Raw genomic sequence first — 12,893 nt, 5'->3', positions numbered from 1 at the left:
TTCAGAGGGGTTCGACACTTTCGTCCATATAACACTTCGAAGGGGGCCATCTTCAGACTAGCTTGATAGCTATTATTATAAGAGAACTCAGCATACGGGAGAGATTCCTCCCATTTCTTGCCGAAGGAAATAACACAAGCTTGAAGCATGTCTTCGAGAACTTGGTTGACACGTTCAACTTGCCCTTGCGACTGAGGATGAAACGCAGTACTGAATGACAGATGAGTTCCCATAGCTTCTTGGAAACTTGCCCAGAATCTTGAAGTGAACAAGCTGCCACGGTCTGAACTGATAACCAGTGGAATACCGTGAAGTGAAACAATTCTGGACATGTAGAGAGTCGCAAGATGACTAGCAGTGATCGTTTCTTTGACCGCCAGAAAATGTGCCACTTTAGAAAGCCGGTCAATGACGACAAGAATATCATCATTACCTTTCTGTGATTTGGGAAATCCAGTGACGAAGTCTATTTCAACATGGTCCCATTTCCATTCAGGAATAGAGATAGGTTGCTGAGTTCCAGCAGGCCTTTGGTGTTCTGCTTTGATACGACACCAAACGTCACACTCAGCAACATAACGAGCAATGTCTTGCTTCATATTAGACCACCAGAATCTTTGACGAATGTCTTGGTACATCTTGGTGCTACCGGGATGAATAGACAAAGGCGTATCATGAGCTTCTTTCATAACCTCCTGTGTCATATCCAGGTTTTTCTCTAAACATGGCACCACTAGGCGGCATTTGAAGTACAAAGTGCCATCATCAGCAATAGTGAAGAATGAGGGCTTTCCTTCAGCGAGGTAGCGTTTAATCTTCTCAACTTGAGAGTCATACTTCTGAATTCTCTTGATGGAGTCCAAGAGATCTGGTTCGACAGCCAGGGTATTGAGGGAACCCTGGGTAACAACACGGAGTTTCATCTTGCGAAAATCCTTAGGGGGGAGCGAGTGCACCCGAAGGAACAATATGGAGGTTCAGCTTTCTGAATTCTTCAACATGCGAGGGCTGAACTTTGTGAACCTGGAGGTGGTTGCGGTAAGACTTGCGGCTCAAGGCATCAGCCATTACATTAGCCTTGCCTGGTGTATAGGAAATACCCATGTCAAAGTCTGCAACAATCTCCATCCATCTCTGCTGACGGAGGTTCAGGTCTGGCTGAGTAAACAGATACTTCATACTTTGGTGGTCAGTGAAGATCTCGCAACGATTACCGAGAAGGTAATGTCGCCACTGCTTTAGTGCATGAATGACAGCAGCAAGCTCGAGGTCATGAACTGGGTAGTTCTCTTCGTGAGGGCGCAATTGGCGAGAGGCATAAGCAATCACTTTGCGGTCTTGCATTAGGACACAGCCTAATCCTTGACGGGAAGCGCCACAGTAAATGACGAAGTCCTTCTTAGTATCAGGTGGAGCTAGCACGGGGGCAGAAGTCAATTTGTCTTTGAGTGCTTGGAAACTTTCCTAACATTTGTCTGTCCATTGGAACTTGACGCCCTTATGCCACAGGTTAGTCAGAGGCCTGGCGATCTTGGAGAACTTCTCGACAAATCGATGGAAATAGCTGGCGAGTCCGAGAAAACTTCTGACTTGCTTAATGTTCTTCGGAGGAGTCCAATCAAGAATAGCCTGGACTCGTTCAGGGTTGACGGCAATACCATCCTTAGAGATGACATGCCCAAGATAGGTTACTTCGGGTAGCCAGAATTCACACTTGGAGAACTTGGCATATAGTTGATGCTCTCGTAGCTTTTCTAGCACAAGACGAAGATGTTCAGGATGCTCTTCTTCGTTCTTGGAAAATACCAGGATATCATCCAGATAAACCACGACGAACTTGTCGAGGTAATCCATGAATATATAGTTCATCAGACGAGAGAAGGTGGCTGGAGCATTGGTTAAGCTGAAAGACATGACAGTGTACTCATATGAACCATATCGAGTCACGAAGGTGGTCTTTGGGATATCCTCTTCACGAACACGGATCTGGTGGTAACCCAACCTCAAGTCGAGTTTAGAGAACACTGATGAACCAGCTAGTTGATCATACAGATCATTGATCCGAGGAAGAGGATATTTATTCTGAATGGTAGCTTGGTTAATAGGATGGTAATCTTGGACCAATCGGGTTGTCCCATCCTTCTTCTTGACAAAGAGAGAAGGTGCTCCCCAAGGAGAGCAACTTGGGCGAATGAAACCACTGCAAAGAGATTTGTTGATTTCCTCCTTAAGCTCAATGAGTTCATGCGGCGGCATCTTGTAGGGTCGTTTGGCTATAGGAGTGGTGCCTGGTTTCAAGTCGATGATGAATTCGACAGCTCTAGCAGGGGGAATCCCTGGAAGTTCTTCAGGAAAGACGTCTTGGAATTCGCGAACGACAGGAATGTTTTCAATGCCCTCGAGTGGTGCAGCGTTCAATGCATTCAATGCATAAAGCCTTGCCTCGGCATTCTGAACCGGACGAGCATTGTAGATTATTATTTCATCAGAAGGGTGTAGCAGATGGACGGTCTTAGTGGCGCAAACTATAGAAGCAGTATGCGCTTTCAACCAATCCATTCCCAGAATGAGATCAATGCTACAGGACTTCAATACGATGGGAGAGACAAGGAATTCCAGTCCTTCGATTTCAACGGGGACGTCGTTGCAAATCATGGAGGTCCGACATTAGCCCGCAGGGGTGTGCACTCATAACGAAGCGTTCATGTCCTCACATTTAATGTCGTGCAAGCATGCAAAATCTTCTGACATGAATGAATGTGATGCACCTGTATCAAATAAAACAGATGCTGGTACTGAATTTACGAGGAGTGTACCCATCACAGTAGCAGGCTGGTCTTGAGCTTCGTTCAGATCAACGTGGTTGGCATGAACATGACCATAAGACTTGGCATTGTTGTTGCAGGGCTGGTTGCTTCCAGGGCCAGCTGCGGGAAGGGCCAGTTGATTCTGGTTCTGATTGCAGTCCCTGGCACGATGACCTGGTTGACCACACTTGTAGCACGGACCATTATTGGGAGTGGGAACAGGAGCTTGGGGTGGTGGAGCTGGAAGTCTTGGCTGCCTAGATGGTGGAGGAGGCAGACGAGGTGCAGCATAGGTATGCCTTGGGGCAATTGCATTTGGACGGTACATGCTGTTCGGGATCCATATCTTACGCTTCTGCAAGGGCGGGCCCAAAGATGAGCCCGTGTCACGGTTGCGCCTGTGAGAGCTCTGGTGTTCCTGCAGACCACTTTCGACATTGATGGCCTTGTTCACCAGGGTGGCGAAATCGGCAAAGTCATGCACTAGCAGTGCGAGCTTGATGTCAGCTTGTAGTCCATCACGGAACTTCTCCTGTTTGCGAGCATCAGTTGTAATGTCCTCTTCAGCATAGCGGGACAAGTCCAGAAACTCCCGCTGATAAGCTTCCACAGTTTTGTTGCCCTAGGTGAGGTTGCAAAACTCACGCTTCTTCCGGTCCATGACTCCCTGAGGAATGAAGTGGGCACGAAAAGCAGCTTGGAAGTCTGGCCAGGTGATGATTGTTCCAGCTGGCAGAGTATGCATGTGGCTGTCCCACCATTGAGCTGCGGGTCCCTTCAGGAAGAAGGAAGCAAAGGTGACATAGCGAGCAGGGGCTACTTCAGCAGACTCCATCTCATAGGTAATGTCACGGAGCCAGTCATCAGCATCTAGAGGCTGAGTTGAGCTGCGCTAGATGGTTGGGTTGAGGCGCATGAAATCCTGCAGAGTCACTTGGGTTGGCTGCTGGTTCATATTGGAGCGAGGGAATTGAGCCATCATATTCTCCATGAACTGGCGATTCATCTCGAGCTGTTGGATCATACCAGCCATGTACTCAGGCGGTGGTGGGGCGTTGCCACCACTACCACGACCACCTGGTCTAACTATCCTGCTAATATATAACAGGGGTAGTTCAGCATTGATAAATTTGCAAAGACAAGAATCATTCATGATGAAACATGCATAATGAAAGGAGCACGATAGCTACTACATAGTAGTCGGCATAACTTACAAAAGGGATCATGCATAGAGTTCGGTACACAGAGTTCAGTACACAGACTAAAGACATCATAGGCGGCACGCAGGCTTGTGGTGAATGCGTCTAACACTAATAAGCAAGACTACATCAGTCCCAGGAGGAACTATGGAGGTAGGTGTAGCCTGAAAGCTTGTAGTGTCGCATCAGGAACTCCACGTCAGCAACCTGGGGTCCACGGATACTCTGGTGCAGAACCCGACACTCAAGTGGTAGAAGAGGACAAAGTGCGGGAGAGTAGCCTCCCACATCTGGCCAGCCGACACCCTGGGGCATCACGGTCCTGGCTGGGTAGATCACAGAACGCGGCAGACCATCAGATCGGACAAGGGGGTGCAACAGCGTCAGAGCACGGTAAAGGTGCTGACGGGTGGTGTACAACTTATGGCGAAGAGCTCGGTTAGCTCGATCCAGCCCATCAGCATGCAGAACCAGGTTTTGATGGTAGAAGGGCTCACGGGTGACAGTGGAGTAGGCAGCAGTGTTGTATCCCTCCGCACCAACATCAGATGCGATAGCAATGTGCCTGAAAGGGGAGGTGTCCAACTCCCGATACTCTCCACGAAGACGTGTCAAAGCAGCATAAGCAGCATCGTGGACAGCCATATCGATGGTCACTCCAACACCATTAGCAGTGTGCAGCACAGTAATGGAATCATACTCCCGAGAATAGAGGTGGATGATGGTACGGTACTGCTCCTGGTTAAAGTCCTGGTACTCCTCGTAGATGGTGTACTCAGGGTGCCAGCGATAACCCAGATAGGTCATCATCTCAGCTAGCACAGCAGGTGATCCCGAGGCACCAATGGCCGTCGTGTGGCGCACGACCTGCCTCGTGGGTTCCATCCGAAAGCAAAGATGTTTCAAAGGAGTCAATGACAGTGTGGGAACTGTTCAAAATACTATTCTAAGGAATAACTATGGCTTATCCAACTTTTGGGTGAATGTGGTCATGGGATCCTAGTGTTTAGTGTTAGTAAATTCGTTTAACCCGAGTAGAAGAGAGTTCAGAGTCCCAGAGTAAAGGTCGAGGAGTAAAAGATCCTAGTACCACCCAATGGCGACGTGGGCCTGTAAGACACACAGCATGTTAGTAAAAAGTTTTGCAATGTCTAGACTCGACTTCGGCCAAGGAGTGTGGAAGGGGGATTCCTACAGGCAGTCGGCTCTGATACCAACTTGTGACGCCCCCAATTCAATCATACACTAATCATACACGCAAACGTGTACGATCAAGATCAGGGACTCACGGGAAGATATCACAACACAACTCTAAAAGTAAAATAAGTCATACAAGCATCATAATACAAGCCAGGGTCCTCGAGGGCTCGAATACAAGTGCTCGATCATAGACGAGTCAGCGGATGCAACAATATCTGAGTACAGACATAAGTAAACAAGTTTGCCTTAAGAAGGCTAGCACAAACTGGGATACAGATCAAAAGAGGCGCATGCCTCCTGCCTGGGATCCTCCTAAACTACTCCTGGTCGTCGTCAGCGGCCTGAACGTAGTAGTAGGCACCTCTGGTGTAGTAGGAGTCGTCGTCGATGGTGGCGTCTAGCTCCTGGGCTCCAGCATCTGGTTGCGACAACCAGAAAGAAAGGAAAGGGGAAAGGGGGGGCAAAGCAACCGTGAGTACTCATCCAAAGTACTCGCAAGCAAGGATCTACACTACATATGCATGGGTATATGTGTAAAGAGTCAATATCGGTGGACTGAACTGCAGAATGCCAGAATAAGAGGGGGATAGCTAGTCCTGTCGAAGACTACGCTTCTGGCAGCCTCCATCTTGCAGCATGTAGAAGAGAGTAGATGGTAAGTTAACCAAGTATCATCGCATAGCATAATCCTACTCGACGATCCTCTCCTCGTGGACCTGTGGGAGAGCGATCACCGGGTGTATCTGGCACTTGGAAGGGTGTGTATTATTAATTATCCAGTTCTAGTTGTCATAAGGTCAAGGTACAACTCCGGGACGTCCTTTTACCGAGGGACACGGCTATTCGAATAGATAAACTTCCCTGCAGGGGTGCACCACATTACCCAACACACTCGATCCCATTTGGCCGGACACACTTTTCTGGGTCATGCCCGGCCGCGGAAGATCAACACGTCGCAGCCCCACCTAGGCACAACAAAGAGGTCAGCACGCCGGTCTAAATCCTATGGCGCAGGGGTCTGGGCCCATCGCCCATTGCACACCTGCTTGTTGCATGGGCGGCCGGAAGCAGACCTAGCCCCCTTAATACAAGAGCAGGCTTACGGTCCAATCCGGCGCGCGCCGCTCAGTCACTGACGTCACGAAGGCTTCGGCTGATACCACGACGTCGAGTGCCCATAACTGTTCCCGCGTAGTTGGTTAGTGCGTATAGTCCAGTGGCCAGACTCGGATCAAATACCAAGATCTCGTTAATCTGCTCAGCCAAGAGATCTTTAACAATAGCAATATTAGGTTCAACTTTAATCTGCTCAGGAGGTGTATAAGTTCTAATATTGCTTTTACGAACCACAGTTGAAGCTTTAGCATGATCTTTTATCCTAACAGGGAAAGATGGTTTCTCAACATAAGAAGTAGGAACAATAGGATCATTATAAGTGACAGTCTTTTCTTCAACTTTAATAGGTGCAGCTACTTTTACTTCTATGGGAGGATGATATTTAAACCAATTCTCCTTGGGGAGATCAACATAAGTAGCAAAAGATTCACAGAAAGAAGCTACTATCTCAGAGTCAAGTCCATATTTAGTGCTAAATTTATGGAAAACATCGGTATCCATGAAAGATTTAACACAATCAAACTAAGGTTTCATACCTGACTCCTTACCTTCGTCGAGGTCCCAATCTTCAGAGTTGCATTTAATTCTATCCAATAAATTCCATTTGAATTCAATAGTCTTCATCATAAAAGAGCTAGCACAAGAAGTATCGAGCATGGTGTGATTGTTATCAGAAAGCCGAGCATAAAAACTTTGAATAATTATTTCTCTTAAGAGCTCATGATTGGGGCATGAATATAACATTGATTTAAGCCTCCCCCAAGCTTGAGCGATGCTTTCTCCTTCACGAGGCCAAAAATTATATATATAATTGCGATCACGATGAACAAGATGCATAGGATAAAACTTCTGATGAAATTCCAATTTCAATCGTTTGTAGTTCCATGACCCCGTATCATCACATAGCCTATACAATGTCGATGCATCTCCCTCCAAAGATAAAGGGAAGACCTTCTTCTTAACAACATCATCGGGTATACCTGCAAGCTTAAATAATCCACAAACTTCATCCACATAAATTAGGTGCTCATCAGGATGCTTTGTTCCATCTCCTGCAAAAGGATTAGCTAGCAGTTTTTCTAACATGCCCGAAGGAACTTCAAAGGGAACATTTTCCTTTTCAGTAGGTTTAGTAGGTTGAGGAGCAACTCTTTGCTCTACTGGTCGGGGTGAAGCTACCCCAAACAAGCCCCTCAAAGGATTACTTTCCATAGTAACAAGTGACAGTAAATTTCAGCACACTATATAAATTTTTCCTTACCAAATTCCACCTACCAAAGGCGCTTCACTCCCCGGCAACGGTGCCAGAAAAGAGTCTTGATGACCCACAAGTATAGGGGATCTATCGTAGTCCTTTCGATAAGTAAGAGTGTCGAACCCAACGAGGAGCAGAAGGAAATGATAAGCGGTTTTCAGCAAGGTATTCTCTGCAAGTACTGAAATAAGTGGTAACAGATAGTTTTGTGATAAGATAATTTGTAACGAGCAACAAGTAACAAAAGTAAATAAAGTGCAGCAAGGTGGCCCAATCCTTTTTGTAGCAAAGGACAAGCCTGGACAAACTCTTATATAGAGAAAAGCGCTCCCGAGGACACATGGGAATTATCGTCAAGCTAGTTTTCATCACGTTCATATGATTCGCGTTCGGTACTTTGATAATTTGATATGTGGGTGGACCGGTGCTTGGGTGTTGTTCTTACTTGAACAAGCATCCCACTTATGATTAACCTCTATTGCAAGCATCCGCAACTACAAAAAAGTATTAAGGTAAACCTAACCATAGCATGAAACATATGGATCCAAATCAGCCCCTTACGAAGCAACGCATAAACTAGGGTTTAAGCTTCTGTCACTCTAGCAACCCATCATCTACTTATTACTTCCCAATGCCTTCCTCTAGGCCCAAATAATGGTGAAGTGTTATGTAGTCGACGTTCACATAACACCACTAGAGGATAGACAACATACATCTCATAAAAATATCGAACGAATACCAAATTCACATGACTACTAATAGCAAGACTTCTCCCATGTCCTCAGGAATAAACGTAACTACTCACAAAGCATATTCATGTTCATAATCAGAGGGGTATTAATATGCATATAGGATCTGAACATATGGTCTTCCACCAAATAAACCAACTAGCATCCTACAAGGAGTAGTCAACACTACTAGCAACCTACTAGTACCAATCCCGGACTTGGAGACAAAAACTGGATACAAGAGATGAACTAGGGTTTTGAGAGGAGATGGTGCTGGTGAAGATGTTGACGGAGATTGCCCTCTCCCGATGAGAGGAGCGTTGGTGATGCCGATGGCGATGATTTCCCCCTCCCGGAGGGAAGTGTCTCCGGCAGAACAGCTCTGCTGGAGCCCTAGATTGGTTCCGCCTCGTGGCGGCGGAGTCTCGTCCCGAAAGGTTGCTTATGATTTTTTACTTGACGAAAGACTTCATATAGCAGAAGCTGGCCACCGGAGAGCCAATAGGGGGCCCACGAGGCAGGGGGCGCGCCCTGGGGGGTAGGGCGCCCCCCCACCCTCGTGGCCAGGTGGGGCCCCCTCTGACGTACTTCTTCCGCTCAATATTTTTTATTATTTCCAAAAATAACTTTCGTGGAGTTTCAGGACTTTTGGAGTTGTGCAGAATAGGTCTCTAATATTTGCTCCTTTTCCTGCCCAGAATTCCAGCTGCCGGCATTCTCCCTCCTTATGTAAACCTTGTAAAATAAGAGAGAATAGGCATAAGTATTGTGACATAACGTGTAATAACAGCCCATAATGCAATAAATATCGATATAAAAGCATGATGCAAAATGGACGTATCAGCCTCCATCTTGCAGCATGTAGAAGAGAGTAGATGGTAAATGTACCAAGTATCATCGCATAGCATAATCCTACCCGACGATCCTCTCCTCGTCGACCTATGAGAGAGCGATCACCGGGTGTAACTGGCACTTGGAAGGGTGTGTTTTTTTAAGTATCCGGTTCTAGTTGTCATAAGGTCAAGGTGCAACTCCGGGTCGTCCTTTTACCGAGGGACACGGCTATTCGAATAGATAAACTTCCCTGCAGGGGTGCACCACAGTACCCAACACGCTCGATCCCATTTGGCCGGACACACTTTTCTGGGTCATGCCCGGCCACGGAAGATCAACACGTCGCAGCCACCCCTAGGCACAACAGAGAGGTTAGCACGCCGGTCTAAATCCTATGGCGCAGGGGTCTGGGCCCATCGCCCATTGCACACCTGCATGTTGCGTGGGCGGTCGGAAGCAGACCTAGCCCCCTTAATACAAGAGCAGGCTTACGGTCCAATCCGGCGCGCGCCGCTCAGTCGCTGATGTCACGAATGCTTCGGCTGATGCCACGACGTCAAGTGCCCATAATTGTTCCCGCGTAGTTGGTTAGTGCGTATAGGCCAGTGGCCAGACTCAGATCAAATACCAAGATCTCGTTAAGCGTGTTATTATGAAGTAACCACGGATGCCGACCAGGGCCAGACCCACCTCTCGCCTAGGTGGTCTCAACATGCCCTGCCGCTCCGTCACAAAGATCCACTCGCGGGTACTCCACGAGCCGACCCGACTTTAGTCACCACAGGTATCATGTAAAGTATATAAGTATATACCCGTGATCACCTCCCGAGTGATCACGGCCCGATAGTATAGCAAGGCAGACGGACAAGAATGTAGGGCCACAGATGGAATACTAGCATCCTAAACTAAGCATGTAGGATTGCAGGTAAAGGTAACAACAGTAGTAGCAAGGACAGGCTATGCAGCCGAATAGGATTAACGGAAAGCAGTAACATGCTACACTACTCTAATGCAAGCAGTATAGAGTAGAATAGGCGATATCTGGTGATCAAGGGGGGGCTTGCCTGGAAGCTCTGGCAAGGAGGGGTCGTCAACAACGTAGTCTACCGGAGAGAAGAGGGGGAAGAAACAATGAATACAATGCAAACAGATGCATAACGATGCATGACAAGACAATGAGCGTTGCTAGGTGTGCCCTAACGCGGTAGTAGGTGATACCGGTGAAGGGGGAAAACATCCGGGAAAGTATTCCCGGTGTTTCACATTGCCGGACAGATGAACCGGAGGGGGGAAGTTGTGTGTTCGATATGTTAGGGGTGTGTGGCGGACGAATGGACTGCGTATCCGGATTCGTCTCGTCGTTCTGAGCAACTTTCATGTAGAAAGTGTTTTCATCCGAGTTACGGATTATTTTATATGATTTTCTAAAGATTTAATCATTTTCTGATTTTAATTATTTATTTAAATCCAAAATTATCCAGAACAGTGAACGGTGACGCAGGCATGACATCAGAGTGATGTCAGCAGGTCAACTAGTCGGTTGACCAGTCAAACCAGACAGGTGGGTCCACTGGGACCCACATGTCATTGCCAGGGGCACTAACAGGGGTTTTAGACTAACTAAATGGGTTAATTAGCGGGTGGGGCCCAGTAGTCAGTGAGAGATTAAGATTTTAATTAACTAATTTAATTAATTAGCAATTTATCTATTTATTTTTATTCATTTATGGTGTGGGCCCCGCATGTCAGTGCCACTGGGCTGCCCAGTCAGCACATTGACTGGGTCAACCCAGTCAACGGGGCCCCATGGCCCATTGGCAGTGACCCAGGGGTGGGGCCCGCCTAGCCACGTCGGAGGAAGGCGCCGGAATGACGTCGGCGAGGCAAAACGCGGCGGCGCGGCCGGGAGGTCGCCGGAAATCCGTTGTGGTGGTCCGTTCCGAGTGCGGGAGGTGGCGTTCAAACGAGTGCGGTGAGCCGCATCTAGTGGTGGCGATGGCGTGGCCGGAGATGGCCGGAAGTGACGGCAGCGAGCACATCGGCGGACGGCCGGAGTCAGGTGTGATGGAAAACGGTGGTATGGGGCATGGTCTTACGCGCGGTTGGGTGCGTTCGAAAGCAGGGGCTCAGGCGCATCAAGTGGGGGTGGTGGCGATGCCGGAGACGCACCGGAGCGGCGACAGCGAGCAGAGAGGCGGACGCCGGAGTTCGACCGCGAGAGGGAACGGCGATGCGGCGCGGCAGCCAACACTCAAAACGGCCAGGAGGCCTCTACGTGCGCGTGCGAGCACGACGGGCACGATCCCGGGACCAAATGGTCACCGGATGGCTGCCGGCGACGAGCGCGTGCGGCGACGCGCTCGGGCAAGTTGGGGCAGCGCACACATCTAGCGAACGGCGTCGAGAGAGAGAGAGGGGAGGAAGTGGGGGCTCACCTAGCGGCACACACGGTGGCCCTTGGGGGTTTAGTAGCAGCAGAGTCGACGGCGCTCGTCGGAGACGCGCCGGGGATCCGAGGAAGAAGACGAGGTTGGGGCAGCGTTCGTGGGCGCCCGGCGTCCTGCGGCTCGTCGGGGAGGCGTAGTCGAGGGAGGTCGAGTGAGTGGACACGTCGGAGAGGTGCAGAGGTCGCGGTGGCCGCGAGTTTCACGGCGGCGGGTCCATGGCGGCGTTCGGACGCGGTGGGAGAGGAGGAGGGGCGAGGTGGATCTGAGGGGAGGGAGAGAGGCAGAGATCTGGGAGGAGAGCGGGGTGAGTGGGAGAGGGGCCCGAGGCGCTGGGGGCGTGGAGGCCTTATCCTCTCCCGGCGTCGGTGCCGGCGAGGCGATCGGGCGGGGACGCGCCCCTCTTCCGACCCGGGTCGGGGGAACAGGGAAGGGCGACGAGGCAGGGGGGCCGGGCCGGCTGTTGGCTAGCTGGGCCAGGTGGGCCAGTCTGGCCTGTGAGCTGGGCCGCCTGGTCCAGTAGGGGGGTTCTTTTCCTTTGGTTTTATTTCCACTTTTCTTTTTATTTATTTTCTTTGTTGTTTTATTTCACTTTAAACATTTAGGCACTTTCTAAAAAAATGTTTTCTCCACAATAATTACCAGTGCAATATTTGGCACCCACCGAACATTTTTGTTTCAATGTTAGAAAACTTTTGTTGTTTGCCATATTTTTAATTGTTTTTTAATCGGTTTTGAACTAACGAAAGATTAGCAACGGTAACGGAGGTGACGTGGCATCATTAGCAGAGTTTCACTCTAGCATAATTATCCGGGCGTTACAAGTTAACACTTTGGTCCAACAATTGCTACATTTCGTAGTACTGTTCTCAAGCATTCTTTGTCTTGTTAACTATCTTATCTTCTAGTACATGTTTCTATCCTGCAATGTTGTGCTCAGTTAACTATTTTGGTTCATTTGGTCTGTTGTCCATTTAACTGTTTGGTTCAGTTCTGCAATTTGATTTTCATTTGTTGTGGGTACAATTTTTCGTTGTTATGCATGTGACACCAATCGAATTTGGCTGTACTCAATACATATTCTACTGATAGTATGGCAACTCTCTTTTAACCTGATCAAGATCTTCCTTATGTGTGTTGCAGGGAAACAATGGGAGACATTGAGGTTTACCATCGAGGTTTGTTGAAGCAGGGTCCTTTGGCTAATAGCACATTATTGTGCAGTTGCAGGAATCATTCTAATATTTAGGTTTCTTACAATTTGGTCCTGCACATGTAGGTCCTGCTGTCAGAGGCTTAGGCCCACTGTT

This window comes from Aegilops tauschii, chromosome 3 (assembly GCF_002575655.3).
Source record: "Aegilops tauschii subsp. strangulata cultivar AL8/78 chromosome 3, Aet v6.0, whole genome shotgun sequence".
NCBI classification, from domain to species: Eukaryota; Viridiplantae; Streptophyta; class Magnoliopsida; order Poales; family Poaceae; genus Aegilops; species Aegilops tauschii.
This window is presented reverse-complemented; position numbering follows the sequence as displayed.